Source organism: Globicephala melas, chromosome 10 (assembly GCF_963455315.2).
Source record: "Globicephala melas chromosome 10, mGloMel1.2, whole genome shotgun sequence".
Lineage (NCBI taxonomy): Eukaryota > Metazoa > Chordata > Mammalia > Artiodactyla > Delphinidae > Globicephala > Globicephala melas.
The window spans coordinates 7,450,842-7,466,140 of record NC_083323.1 but is presented as its reverse complement, the minus strand read 5'-3'; the positions used below and the strand labels follow the sequence as shown (position 1 = coordinate 7,466,140).

The 15,299-nt window shown below is 49.8% G+C and overlaps 1 protein-coding gene and 1 pseudogene across 1 annotated transcript in view; one reads left to right on the top strand and one right to left on the bottom strand.

Moving 5' to 3' along the window:
• ZC3H7B (zinc finger CCCH-type containing 7B) overlaps positions 1–15,299 on the top strand; it is a 53,612-nt gene that overhangs the window by 3,254 nt on the left and 35,059 nt on the right. The window lies entirely within an intron of this gene.
• Positions 14,220–15,293, bottom strand: LOC115853080 (large ribosomal subunit protein eL31-like; annotated as a pseudogene).

Sequence of the window (15,299 nt, the reverse complement as noted above, 5' to 3'; positions counted from 1 at the left end):
AGTGGTTAAGAATCCGCCTGCCAATGCAGGGGACACGGGTTCAATCCCTGGTTGGGAAGATCCCACGTGCCGTGGAGCAACTAAGCCCGTGCGCCACAACTACTGAGCCTGCGCTCTAGAGCCCGCGAGCCACAACTACTGAAGCCCACGCGCCTGGAGCCCGTGCTCCGCAATAAGAGAAGCCACCGCAATGAGAAGACTGCGCACCACAACAAAGAGTAGCCCCTGCTCGCCGCAACTAGAGAAAGCCTGCGTGCAGCAACGAAGACCCAACACAGCCAAAAATAAATAAATACAATAAATTTTTTTAAAAATTAAAAAAAAAAAAGAAAGATGGGTTGAGAAAGGCCAGAGAAAGGGCATTCTAAGGAGAGGCACTGAGCTGGACAAAGGCACGGTGGTGTGAAGTAAGAACAGGCAGATCATCTGGTACAGCCACGGTGCAGGTGGCAGGTGTGAATTCAGGTTCATGTCAGGCTCTGCCACTGTGGTCCCTTGGGTTCTCCAGGCCCAGGTTTCCTTTTCCGAAAATGAGCCCTGAGGTTTGATGATGTTTGGTGGTAACCTCTGGGAGGAGCCCAAGTGCCCGGGGATCGGGACAGGAGACTCAGATGAGAGGAACTAGAGGGGTTTAAAATTTTTTAGTAACTTAACAAACACCAATCCAGCAATTAGCTAGTGGCCAGCTCTCATGAGTGGTTTCTCCTAGATGCGCTTATCCAATCTTTATGATAGCCCTATAGGTGGGCGCTATAATTGTCCCCATTTTACAGATGAAGAAACTGTGGCACAGAGAGGTTAAGTGACATCGTGTAAGTGACAGAGCTGGAGGGCAAACCCGGGCAGTTTGGCTCTTGAGCTGGCCCAGTGGAGGACTAGGTAAGGCTGGGAGGGAGGGAGGCAGGAGGCTGACGGGGCTGGTGGTGGTAAGGTGAGACAGCAGAAGGTGGAGGTATCCTCTGAGGAAGTCTGGCTGCAGCCTCAACTGGAGCCTCAGCTGGGGTTGATGAAGTGACTGCTACGTGTCAGCTCCCAGGAGTCTCCACAGAAGCCAGTTCCTTTCATCACATTTAATGGCCCATAGAAAACAGGCTCGTTTTCCTTTCTCTGTCATCACCAGCTATGGGGCTCCTTCCCACCTTATTTATTTCTCCTAGTAAGTCTGTTTCTTTGCAGGCGCCCTGATGGCTTCTGCAGGTGTGTTAGCGCTGTTTCCCCATCAGGCTGTGGAGGCCCAGAGGGAAGGGGCGGCAGCATTTCTGCATCCAGGAGACATCTCTAGTTGACTTCAGTTCCGCGGCAATTCCCGAGCCCCGAATCAGAGGCTGAGACCCAGGCCTGATGGTGACAGTGGCAGTAGCGACAGCAGCCACCATGTCTGGAATGCGGCCGTGTGCCGGCCCTGTGCTTGTGCTTTCTCTTACTGAATCCACTTAATGACTCTTTTGAGGCAGGAACAACTCTTAACAGCCCCATTTTGCAGATGGGGAGACTGAGGTTCCAAGATCACACAGCTGAGGTAGAGCAGGGGGTCAGAGGGAGCCAAGCCTGCTGGACTCCTGAGTCCGAGGTCTTAGCCGTCCTGCAGGAGAGATGCTGTCAAGCTATTTCAGTCTCCATGGAGCTCTTTTCTTATCTGTCTGGAAACCCTAATGATCTAACATTTGTATCGTGCTTTTGCCCACAGTCTCTCATTAATCCTCATGATAATCTTTCAAGGTGAAAGAGGTCTCTCTTTTTCAGAAGAAACCCGAGGGGCCCCCCACCCCTCAGTTCTTCCTGTCTTGTCCACATCATGACTCAGAGAGGGAACCGGGTATCAGATTCCCTGACGCTGAGAGCTGGGGTCAGCCAGCGAGAATCCGTCGAGCGCTTCCTTGAGGGCTGCGGGCAAGGTCGAGGCTCTGACCCTTCCGGGCTTTTCAGAGGCTCATCTAAGCTCTTGTTCTCTGGAGCATTCGTGTCATACCCTGTCCCTTTGCAGGCAGAGGAGCACAGGGCAGGGAGTCCAAAGTCCTGCCTTTCGTTCAGTCCCAGCACACACTTGCTGCGTGAGTTGGGGCACCATCATCCTGTCATTCCTGGCCTCAGTCTCCTGTTCTGAAAAATGGCCTTGCTGATTCAGTCCTGTCTGCCTCAGGTTTGCTCTGAAACTTAAATGAAGGAACTTTGAAAGCTATAAAGACCACCCGGTGTGAGGGCATGGTTGTGATTGCCATGAACATTTAATAACATCCAGAGTGTTTCTGAATCTTCTTCTCCACGGCTCACCTTGATCCAGGCCTGGATGACTGCAGTAGCCTCCTAACTAATCTGACACCTTCCCCTCTTGTCGTCCGTCCTCAACACAGCAGCCAAGTGGATCTTCTCAAGAGCGAGACCCTGTCACTCCTCTGCTGAAAACCTTCCAGTGGTTTCCTGGCACACATAGAGCACAGTGCTGGCTCTCCAGCTTGGCCCGTGTGTAGCTCTCTGACCAGCCTCAGCCTGTCCCTTGCCCCTTCCTTCCTGCTTGGCCTGCCCTCACTTCAGTACTGCAGCCTCATTGGCCTTCTGTCTTTTCCTTGAATATTCTAAGTTTGTTCCCACCTCAGGGCCATTGTCTTCGCCATAGCCTGTGCCAGGTGTGCCCTTACCCCCCTCCCACGTTCCTGTGACTGGATCCTAATTGTCCCTTTTAAATGCCACCTCCTTGGAAGGGCCTTCGCTAAGCTCCCAGCCCACCCCCCTCTCCATCGTTCCCTGCCACGTTTCCTATTTTAGTTTCTTTGTAACTCCTTTTTTTTTTTTTTTTTTTTTTTTTTTTGTGGTTTGCGGGCCTCTCACTGTAGTGGCCTCTCCCGCTGCGGAGCACAGGCTCCGGACGTGCAGGCTCAGCGGCCATAGCCCACGGGCCCAGCCGCTCCGCGGCATGTGGGATCTTCCTGGACTGGGGCATGAACCCGTGTCCCCTGCATCGGCAGGCGGACTCCCAACCACTGCGCCACCAGGGAAGCCCTCTTTGTAACTCTTAACTGTATCATTACTTGTGCATTTAACACTGGCCTTTTTATTTGTCTTGCTGTGCATGGACCACAAGCTGTCCAAGGCCAGGGACTTCATTAACCTTGTTCTCCCAGCATCTGGCAGAGCCCATTGCACACAAAGGTGTCCGGTGGTTATTTGTTGAGTAAATGAATAATAGTAGCAGGGTGGTCCAGAGCAGCCCTTGCCAGAAAAGAGTGGCCTAGAAGGAAACTGCAAAGAAATTGGGGTTGACTGATTGAAAAGTACTTACAGGATAATTTTGAAAGTTGCCAAGTATTCTCTGATGGTGCCCAGTTCAGCAGAAACACAAATTTCTGACCTCCTCTGGGTGTGTGTGTGTGTGTGTGTGTGTGTAGGCGGAGGGGACTATGTAAATCTGCAAAATAGTCTTGGAAGGTGGATATCATTAGCTCCATCTTGTAAATGACAAAAAAGAGGCTCAGGCTGATTCCCTGAAAGCTAGCGTGGGACAGGGCTGGGACTGGAACCGGCTCAGGGCCCTCTGCAGAGCAGCCCATGAAACTCTTGGTGCCCAGGTGGGGATTTCTCCGCCCATGAACAGGAGCAGTGACTTCAAATTGCTCAAAGAAAAGAAAAAGAGTGGTAACCAGTCACTCTGAGCTCTGGACTCTGGGCAAGCTCTGTTTTTTTTTTTCATTTTTATTTTTTAACAGTGAGCTTCTGTTACTTTTCTATTATATATATAAAAGAGTTACTGTTTAAATGTCTCACTTTAGCAGCCTAGCAGGTGGGTCTTGGAGGTGGAGAAGCAGGAGTAGAGCTTGGGCCCCTGGAGAAAGATGTGGGTTTGAACCCTTCTGTGCAGTTGGGCCCTTAGGTTGTTGCGAACAAGAAAGACAAGATGAAGAAAGTAAAAGCCTCTTTGGGGGACTTCCCTGGTGGCACTGGGGTACTTCCCTGGTGGCACAGTGGTTGAGAATCCGCCTGCCAATGCAGTGGACACGGGTTCGAGCCCTGGTCCGGGAAAATCCCACATGCCGCAGAGCAACTAAGCCCGTGCGCCACAACTACTGAGCCTGCGCTCTAGAGCCCACGAGCCACAACTACTGAGCCCGCATGCCACAACTACTGAAGCCCCTGTGCCTAGAGCCCGTGCTCGGCAACAAGACAAGCCACTGCAATGAGAAGCCCGCACACCGCAACGAAGAGTAGCCCCTGCTCCCTGCAACCAGAGAAAACCCGCATGCGGCAACAAAGACCCAACACAGCCAAAAATAAATAACAAAAAAAAAAAGCCCTTTGGAACCAGAATGCTGTGGGAGGGTGGAGATTACGCTTTGCAGCTGACTCTTAGTTTGGCTTATAGTGGGGCCGTGGAGGGGGCCTGGGGGAAGTTTCTTGAACTTTGGTTTCTATTCAAGGTGGCCAGTTAAAAGAAACAAACTGCAGGTTGCTGAGTCCTGCGGGTATCCATTGCGTGTTCATTTCTGGACAGATGTTCCTGGCGGAGCCTGGAGGTGCCAGTACCTGCAGCCTCCTCCCATGCAGCAGTGTGGCCTTGGGCAAGTCACAGATCCCGCCAAGCCTCATTTAAAAAAAAAAAAAAAAAAGACTTTATTTTTGCAAGTCTCGCTTTTTGGTGGAAAGTGGGGATAATAGCACCTACTTTTGAGATTACTGTAGGGATAAATAACCTGATTCCTGAGAGCAGGACTTCCCAAGCACCTCTGTACTGCAGACTTATCAGGCAGCCTGGGGAAGCCCATGCATGCCTTCTCAGAATACTCTTTTTTTTTCTTTTTTTTTTTTTTGCGGTACGCGGGCCTCTCACTGTTGTGGCCTCTCCCGTTGCGGAGCACAGGCTCCGGACGCACAGGCTCAGCGGCCATGGCTCATGGGCCCAGCCGCTCCGTGGCATGTGGGATCTTCCCGGACCGGGGCATGAACCCATGTCCCCTGCATCGGCAGGCGGACTCTCAACCACTGCGCCACCAGGGAAGCCCCTCAGAATACTCTTTTTAAATGCATAAAGTAACATACACAGGATTACAAAGGAAACCAATTCTCTTGAACTACAGCTGGGCTTTTACATCAATGCACTAAAAAATAAGATCTGCAGTGAGTCTAATGTAACTACTGTAATTTTGAAGTTGTGGTGAGCGTGAACAATATTTTGTTGTGTCCGCAGTAGCTGAAATTTGACAGGGAAAAAGCTGTAATTTCTTGTGCTGACACTACTGAGTGTATTGCCTACATTCATAATCGAGTGGAATGTTAAATATCAGGTAGGAGTTAGTGAAAAAAGTTGCAAATGTTTTCCCAGACCCCTGAAGAAAGGTCACATACCCCTGAATTCTCTCCCTGGGCCCCAGGTTCAAAACCCCTGCCATAGAAGGTGCTTCACGCCCAGCAGGTAGCCTCCAGAAGTGAGCTGAGACCCCTCCCTGACCTCCTTGGAGCAGAGGGTCCTCGGGCTCCATGCAGACCCAGAAAGCTGATGAGTGAGGTCGGGGACTGTGAAATTAAAGCCTTCCTGGTCTCTCGGAGTAAGCCATCGAGGGCCTGGTGAGTCAGGAGAAGTGCCAGGCGTGGAGATGACGTAAGCTCAGGTGGTGTTCATGCTGTGCGTGGCCCGTCTGCAGGCTGCACTGGGGCAGGTGAGTGCTCGGGGTGGGGTGGCAGGGTGCAGTGTGGGTCTAGGCTGAAGGCGGCCTGTGGGGGTGAGGGAGCACTTTTGAGTCAGGAGGTGACACTGTGTGGTCTCCAGAGTCCAACTACCAGAGTTCAAAGCCCAGCTCTGTCACTTAGTAACGAACCCTGGCCGGTCACTTCACCTCTTTGTGCCTTGGTTTCCTCATCTGTAAAATGAGGATGATAGTAGTACTTTCTTAAGGGGTGTTATGAGGATTAAGTATTATACTTAAAGCTCTTAGAATAATACCTGGTAAGAGAAAGTGCTTAATAAATGATGACTGAGGGATTTCCCTGGCGGTCCAGTGGTTAGGACTCCATGCTGTCACTGCCCAAGGGCCCGGGTTCCATCCCTGGTTGGGGAACTAAGATCCCGCAGGCCACGCGGTATGCCAAAAAAAAAAAAAAAAAGATTACTGAAACCCACATCTTCACTGTTATTCTAGGATTTATGAGACTCCACTTACTCAGAATATGTTTCTTTGTGCTGCTCAGAGATGAATCAGACCCAGCTTCTGGCTTCAAGGAGCTCCTAGTTTAGGGAGAGAATGGGAACATTAACTAGGATCGGTGCAGTGCTTGTGAGCTTGGGGTGCTGTGCAAAGGTGGGGTTTGGGGAAGGAAGGCTTCCTGGTAGAGGAGCCACCTCAGCTGAGCTTTTTTTTTTTTTAATTTGTTAATCCTCTTATTTATTTATTTTTTGGCTGCATTGGGTCTTCGTTGCTGCGTGGTCTCTCTCTAGTTGCGGCGAGCGGTGTCTACTCTTTGTTGCGGCGCGTGAGCTTCTCATTGCGGTGGCTTTTGTTGTGGAGCACAGGCTCTAGGCACGCGGTCTTCAGTAGTTGTGGCTCGTGGGCTCAGTAGTTGTGGCTCACGGGGTCTAGAGCACAGTCTCAGTAGTTGTGGTACACGGGCTTAGTGGCTCCATGGCATGTGCGATCTTCCCGGACCAGGGCTCGAACCCGTGTCCCCTGCGTTGGCAGGCGGATTCTTAACTACTGCGCCACCAGGGCAGCCCTCAGCTGAGCTTTAAAGAAGCACTGGGCATTAGGGTTGTTCCAGGAAGAGCGGGCAGCTTGAACGGGAAGCTGGATGCTCCAAAGTTGCTGGAGTGTCACATTCCAGGCCTGGCCATGGGTGGGTGCTGTGTGACCTGGGTGAGCAGCTTGACCTTTGTCCTCCTGGTAGTGGGTGTCATGCAAGGTTTGGTTTGTTTTCTAACTTTCTTCACAGGAAGTTACAAAAATGGTAACAAAGAGTTCCCTTCACCCAGCTTCCCTTGATGGTGATATACAGCCAATATACATGATCAAAACCGGAAAACTGGCATCGGTACATTAGTGGACTACAGAGCTTATTCACTTTCCGCCTTTTCTTAAACCTACATTCATTTGTGCGTGTGCAGGCACCTGGGAGGGTTTTGATGTCGCACGGGGGAGTGACGTTGACATGTATGTCGGATACCCCTGACCACCAAATGGCAGCAGATTGGAGGGAGCTCGACGGAGGCTGCTGGCCAGAGATGATGAGGGCCTGCTAGTGGAGATGATGGGAGAAGAGTGAAGAAGTGTTTGGGAGGTGAGGGTGGAAGGAACTGGAGAGTGAGAACAGGATGACGGTTGGATCTAGGACTAGAGTTGGGGAACAATGGCGGAGGAGCAGGATTAGGGGAGAAGCTGCTGAGTTAAGTTTGGGATGTGTTGAGTGAGAAGAACACCCAGCCCAACTGGGATGGGCGCCAGGGAGGACTTTCTGGACACGGAGGCATCCAAGCTGGGTCTTAAAGGATGAGTAGGAGTTGGCTGGGGGCGGGCTGGGGAGGATGAGGGCGTTCCACGTAGAGGGTTCAGGATGAGGAAAGGCACAGAGGTCCTCAACAGTCTGGGGATTGGACATCTGGGTAAGCGCTTCCCAGAAGGTAAGAGATGTGAATCTGAAATACTGGGGAGGGGGTGAGCCTGGTGGGAGGAATAGATTTGTGAGTCACTGACATGACTCATGAGATCATGAAATGCAAGAGCTCATCTGGGGAGAGCATGTCAAGTGAGGAGAGCACCGTCCCTTAACTGGAAGATCTGGGCAGAGGAGTGGAGGACCAGCAGACGCAGCCAGGGGTCCTAGAAAAGGCCAGTAAAAAGCTGTGCCCCACTGGACTCAGCAGCTCGGAGGCCCCTGGGACGGGGAGGACCCTTGGCAGGCACCCTCAGTGGAGTGGGCATGGGCTTGCTGGGAGTAGGAAGTGAGGATGTGGGAACAGCATAGACAACCCTTTCACGAAATGTGACCAAGAGGCGGAAGGGATAAATTGGGAGATTGGCACTGACATATACACGCTACTGTATATAAAATAGGTAACTAAGAAGAACCTGCTGTACAGCACAGGGAACTCCCCTCAATACTCTGTAATGGCCTATATGGGAAAAGAATCTTAAAAAAAAAAAAAATTTCCACTCAGGAAATGTTAATATTATTACCTGATTGTGAATTTATCTCGGTCTCAGTTTTGCTCATTTATGTATTCAACACTCATTCATTCTTATCTAGGTAATGCTTGGATTGGGTGAGTTGATACACATTCATCCATTTCTTTTTCATCCAAACCACCATTTCCTGAGCACCTCCTCTGTGTCAAGCATGGGCCAGACGTTGAGATTTTGGAGGGGCTAGCACAGTCCCTGCCTGGTCTGATGAAGATCTGAGTCTTTAAAATTCTGTCATCTTCAAACCCTTCTCCAAAATGGAAAAAACAATGTGTTTCCTTCATGGTTCTCAGGTCAATGGTTTGGTCTTTTTCTTGGGAAGAACAGTCCATGGACATTTTGGCAGTCCTGGAGCACTGGGCTTAAAATCAGGCTACTGGTTCCCATTTGGCCCCTGTCCTACTGTTGGCCTGATGTCAGTCATCTCATTTTGTATTTTAGATTACAAGGCTAATACTTGCTCTCTGCAAAAAGTCCAGACCATGGTGAGGTATATAAAGCAGAAAGGAAAGTGGTCTGTTGCCTCTTGGCAGATCCCAGGTCCCAGAGAGAACCAGTTAAATTGGAGAATATTCTCTCACACAGAGGTAATCATACAACCCAGAATGTTCTGAAATCTGCTTTTTTCCTTTCTCAACCACGTACAGAGACATCTCCATGACAGTACATATAGATTCAATAGCTGCATTGTATTCCATAATGCAAGTGATTGATTAAGCTATTCTCTACTGGTGGACATTAAGGTTGCTTCTAGTTTTTTTCTCTTTAAAAAAAAAAGAAAAAGAATCCCTGGGGACTTCCCTGGTGGTCCAGGGGTTAAGACTCCGTGCTCCCAATGCAGCGGCCCGGGTTTGATCGCTGGTCAGGGAACTAGATCCGCATGCCTGCAACTAAGAGCCTGCATGCCGTAACTAAAAATTCCGCATGCTTAAACTAAAAGGTCCCGCACGCGTCAACGAAGATTCTGCACGCAGCAGTGAAGATCCTGAGTGCCGCAGCTAAGGCCCAGTGCAGCCAAATAAATAAATAAATATATTTTTAAAATCCCTGTACAAATATAATTTGAGGGCTTGTACAAGGATTTTGGTAGGTTAAATTCTTGGAAGATAAATTTCTGGGTCAAAGGGAAAGGGCATTTTATCATTTGGAAGGCTTTTGGCTGCAAGTAACAGAATTCCTTCCTCAAAATGGAGTTTATTAAAATCTCAAGTGATAAATGAGGGGGAGCAGTTCATTGAGTCAGTTTATTAAACACCTTTGGGCAGTCTTTCTTCTCTGCCATCTTCTTACTACGCTTTGCCATACAGCAGCAGGAAAAGGGATTATTTCTCCTGTCCCATTTTAAGTGTGAGGGAAGTCTTTCCCAGAAGCCCCTTAGCTGATTTCCTCTCCTTCCTATTGGCCAGGGTGATGTCACATGCCCTCGTCCAAGCCAGTCCTGGCGAGGAAAAGGACTGTTACGATTGGTTTAGCCCAGTGCAGCTTCACCGAGGTACCTGGGAAAGCAACAGTATTGGGGCAGTGCCAGGGAGGAGGAAGGGGAGCTGGCTGGTGGGTAGGCAGCTTGCTCATTTTGGTAGACGTTGCTTCACAGACACCATCAGTTCACACACTCACTGTATTGGCAGTGTTGGAGAGTGCCCATTCCTCTGCCTCATCGACCTGGCTCTCTTCTCTCATTAGCCTCATGAGTGAAAAGTGTCGTCTTGTTGTTTTAACATGTGGTTCTGTCATCAGTGAGTTTCTTTTCCTTTTTTTTGGCTGTGCCATGCAGCTTGTGGGATCTTAGTTCCCCAACCAGGGATCGAACCCAGGCCCCTAGCAGTGAAAGCACTGAGTCCTAACCACTGGACTGCCAGGGAATTCCCTGAGGATCGTTTATTTTTTTAAAATAAATTTATTTATTTATTTTTATTTATTTTTGGCTGCATTCAGTCTTCGTTGCTGTGCACAGGCTTTCTCTAGTCGTGGCGAGTGGGGGCTACTCTTCATTGCAGTGCACGGGCTTCTCATAGCAGTTGCTTCTCTTGTTGCAGAGCACGGGCTCTAGGCACGCAGGCTTCAGTAATTGTGGCACACAGGCTCAGTAGTTGTGGCTCGCGGGCTCTAGAGCACAGGCTCAGTAGTTGTGGCACACGGGCTTTGTTGCTCCGCGGCATGTGGGATCTTCCTGGACCAGGGATCGAACCCCTGTCCCCTGCGTTGGCAGGCGGATTCTTAACCACTGCGCCACCAGGGAAGTCTCCTCGAGTAACTTTTCTTAATGAATTATATTTCCTGTGAATTTCCTGTTCATGTTCTTTGCCCATCTTTTAAAGTAATCATAATGATTATAAAATAAAAATAGTTGATATTAAATGTTTATCTTGTGTCAGACATCTTATTGAACCTTCACATCACCCCTTTACAGTAGATATTACTTTTCCTGTTTTAGAGGCGAGGGAAGTGAGACACCGAGAAATTAAGCAGCTTGTATGCAGCTAATAGGGAACAGATTTTGGAGTTGAACCCAGGTGTGCACCTGGGTGTGAGGTCAGGTACCATGCTGATACATTGAGGGAATCATTTTCTGTTGGCTCTAATTCACAGCTGTATTTCTGAGAAGAGCCCATTTGAGGCAGATCCATCTTGAAATTCCTAAATTATAAGAACCTGGACCCAGGGTTGGGGGACTGCCCAGCTTGGCGGTGGGAGTCTCTTTTCTGTAAAAAGGAATGAGATTTGTTTGGCTTACATGCTCCTTGCTCCTCCACCAAGTGCCCTATCTGAGTCGTGCCTGACCCTCAAGGAACTCGCCTCCCTCTTTAGCTGAGAACACATGATCTTTTTTAACCACTGTCTTAGTCTGCTCTGGCTGCTATAACAAAGTGTCATAGACTGGGCATCTTAAACGACAGAAATTTATTTTCTCGCAGTTTTGGAGGGTGGACGACCCAGATCAAGGTGCTGGCGGATTTGGTTTCTAGTGAGAGCTCTCTTGTGCTTGCAGACAGCTGGCTGCCTTCTCACTGTGGCCTCATCTGGCCTTTCCTTGGTGATGCCTGCTTGCGGGGAGAGGGAGGGAGAACTCTCTGGTGTCTCTTCTAATAAAGACACTAATCCTAGCAGATCAGGACCCTACCCTTATAACCCCATTTAACCTTAATTACCTCCTTTGAGGCCCTATTTCCAAACAGTCACATTGGGGGTTAGGGCTTCCAACATAAGGTTTTCGGGGGGACACAAACATTCCATCTATCAATTCTGCCCTTGCCCCCCCCCCACCAAATTCATGTTCTATCACATGCAAAATGGATTCATTCCATCCCGACAGCGCCCGAATTCTTAACTAATTCCAGCATCAAGTCTCAAGTTCAGAGTCTCATCTGAATCCGATACGGTTAAGACTGGAGGTGTGATTCATCCTGAAGCAGGATTCCTCTCCAGCTGTGAACTTATGACACCAGACAAGTTAGAAGGTTTCAAAATACAGTGGTGGGACAGGCATGGGATAGACGTTTCCATTCCAAAAGGGATTCATCGGAAAGAGGAAAGAGGTCACAGGTTCCATCCAGGCAAGTCCAAAGCCCAATGGGGCAAATTCCATTCGATTTTCAGGCTGGAGAAGCATCTTTGGCTTGATGCTCCCCCTTCCCGGCCCACTGGGGCACAGCATCACCCCCACAGCTCTTCCAGCACTTTGCCCCCCAAGGCTCTGGGTCTGTTGAAAAGGAGGCAGTAGCCCCACCCTTTGAAACCAAGGAGGCAGCCCTGATGATCTCTGAATTATCTTTGGGGTTATATTTCCCTTTTCTTAAAGGATAGAGCATGTTTGCAGCCAAATGGCTCTATGATCCTGTCCTGTAGAATTCCTTCCAGAAGTCCTGCAGCCTTCCTGCATTCCGTCATCCAGCCTTCTCTGTCCCCTTTAGTTCAAACTGGAATTATTTCTGCTGGTATAATCCCATCTCTGTTTCCGACTTCTGCTGATGGCTGATTTGATGCATACTGATCTCCTTACCACACGGTTGTTCAGCCACACCCTAGGTGTTCTCTTCAGAACACTCCTTCTCATTTTTTGCAATATGGATAAGCTGAGAATGTTCTGATTCTTCAAGTTCTGGTTCCTTTTGTTAAACGATTCCTTCTTCAATTCATCTCTCTTCTCTCGTGTTTTACCGTAAGCGGTAAGGAGGACTCATGCCACAACTCCCATACCTGGCTTAGAAAGCTCCTCTGCTAAATATTGTTTCATCGCTTGCAAAGTCTACCTTCCACCGAACGCTAGAACACTATTCGGCCAAGTCCTTTGCCACTTTCTAACAAGGATCACCTTTCCTCCAGTTTCCAATAACCTGTCCTTCATTTTCATCTGCGGTCTCACCAGAATTGCCTTAGTGTCCGTATTTTTACCAACAGTCCTTTCATGGCAGTCTGGGGGTTTTTCTAGCATGTACCTCAAAACTCCTTCAGCCTCTACTCATCGTCCAGCTCCAAAGCCACTTTTGTATTTTTACTGTTTTTATTTTTACTGTATTTCTACTGTTTGTTATAGCAGCACCCCACTTCTCAATACCAAAATCTGTATTCGTCTAGCCAGGCTACCAGAAGAAATTTCTGGATCAGAGCCCTACCCTCGTGACCACATTTAACCTGAATTACTTCCTCAGAGGCCCCTTCTCCAAGTACAGTCACACTAGGGGTTAGGGCTTCAACATATTAATTTACTGGGGACACAAACATTTAATTCATAACAACCACCTATAAAAATGTTCTTCCCAGGGCAGGGAAACTGAGGAAAAGGGAGGCGTGTGGGGCATTAGGTGACTGGCAGTTTTGCTAATGAGATGAAATCTATTTGCCAGCCCTGGCCTGGGAACTTTACACTCAATAAAATGAATCTAGAGTGGTCGATATATAGATCCTGGAACAGGAAATTGAGAGAAACATATTTTTGTGTGGGAGCCTTCCCCCTAGTCACTCCACAGACACATCTGCCTTCTGTGGGACACAAGCGCTCACGGACACCAAGCACAGGCTCAGGTGCCTGGGAAGTTTGCTGAGCGGTTCCGCCTCTACTGTGCCTTTGAGGGGGGAGGGCAGCAGTGTCTTTACCAACCTAAAGTCAGCAGTTGTAGGCCTTGTGAGCCGTCTGAGCCTCACTCTCCCCATCTCTCAAATGTGGGTCCCAGCATGGTCCAGCCCACAGTCAGGATCAGATAAAATGTGGAAGATGACAGTGATTTCATAAACCATCACATGCAGCCCACCAGAAGGCCTGCCCTCCCTGACACCAAGGAGCCAACTCCTACTCAACCTTCAAAACCCAATTCAGACGTTGCCCCTTTTGAGGAGCTTCCACTTTCTTTGTGCCTCATCCCAGCCTGTTTACCACAGGAGCCTGGTTTGGGGTACAGCTGCTGGGATATCTTTGTATGCCTCTAACTAGGTTGTAAGGCCTGAGTAGGGAAGGCACCCTGGCCTTCTCATCTGCATGTAATGGACATATGGCAAACGTTGACTTGAATGTCCAGCACAGGAATTTTGATCTAATAGCCACCATTTATTAAGTGTCTGGTATACCAGGCCCTGAAATGAGTGCCTTCTATGTATTAATCCTGTTGATGGGTGCTAGTTGTAATCTCCAATTTACCCAGCAGGAAACTGCCCCTCGGGGGATCCGAACCCCTCTCCATAGCCCACGTCCATGGCTGCACAGCTCCTTTGGGATTTTGGTGGTTAGAGAAGTGGATTCACGCCCACCGGGTGAGGAGCCTTCTTCATGCTGCCTGGGGCAGAGAATGCTTATTCCCCGGCATGGACTTCAGTCTTATCAGGAATTACCACTGGGATGGTCACAGGCAGCATTTGTTTCTGTTTGCTCAGACCTCAGGGCCTAGAGAACTGACTCAGACATGCGTCTGACCACTGAGGTTTTCTGAGAGGACTTTGGGCTGAACGGGGCCGGGGGTTGGGGGTGAGGGAGCGTAATAGGTCAGGTGTTCCCACGAGGCATGGGCTGGTGTGGGGAATTTGTGTGTGTGTGTGTGTGGTTCTGTAACTTTATTGGACGATCACCAGTTAGTTCTCATCCACATTAACTGTAGATTTTTTTAAAGTGGTGACAGGTACCTCAGTAACCAACTTACAGAGTTGGTTTGGTGACTCTTCACTATGTTTTCTGGACAACCACACACGGATACGGTATGGGACATTCCTTGTTCCTCTGGCCTAGACAGTTTTGTTGAGCCTGGTGTCAATGCGTCCATCTGGAGTTCCCATCTTCTTTGTGGAAGATTTCTGGATTTCTTTGAGTGCCCGAGGGGCGCGCTTCTTGAAACCCACCCCATGGATGTGCCTGTGAATGTTGACAGTATTCTCTGGTCGCTACCTCGTTGATGGTGGACCAGCCCTTCTTCTTCTCGCCACCCTTCTTTGCGGGAGCCGTCCTGCCGGGCCGGGGTTGGAAAAGATGGTGTGGGGAGCTGGACCAGCTGGAAAGGTAAAGAGAGGCTCCGGGCTGGATAGGACAGAGTCTGATTTGTGGTTTGAAAGACCCCTGTGATGACCTTGAGGAGATGGGGGCAGTGAGGAGGCTGGTCCTTGTCTGGGGCAGGTGGTGTGGAGGGAATGGGCGTGGCAGCTGTGGCTACACCTGTGTGTGACGGCCAGCGGCACCTTCCCCCATCCCACAGCTCCCCTGCCGGTGCCGGGCCTCCCTGTGTGGTGATCGGTGCACCCTTGTCTTCCCCACCTGAAGACCCTCTCTTCCAGGGCAAGGACTGGGCCTGACCCCAGGTCCCCAGGAAATAGGGTGAATGAGTGTGTGATGGTCGTGTCGACGGGACCAGGAGCGGCTCCATGGAGGAGCCAGGCTTTGAAGGATGGATGGAATTTCGTTCACAGGATTGAGAGGAGCATGGCTGCACAGGTGGAAGGAACTGCAGAGGCGCAGGCTAGGAGACAGGAAAGCCCAGCAGCCTGTTCCGGCTGGAAGCCTGCGTGGGGCATGGGCGTGAGGATGATGAGAGCTTGTGTCACAGACAGGGACACTGAGGACAGAGAGACCGACCAAGAGACCTGCTCGGCGAGGCACAGGCGGCCCAGGGCCACTGCAGCCTGCCTCCTGCAGGAGAACAGGATCTTTGTGTCCATCCCAGG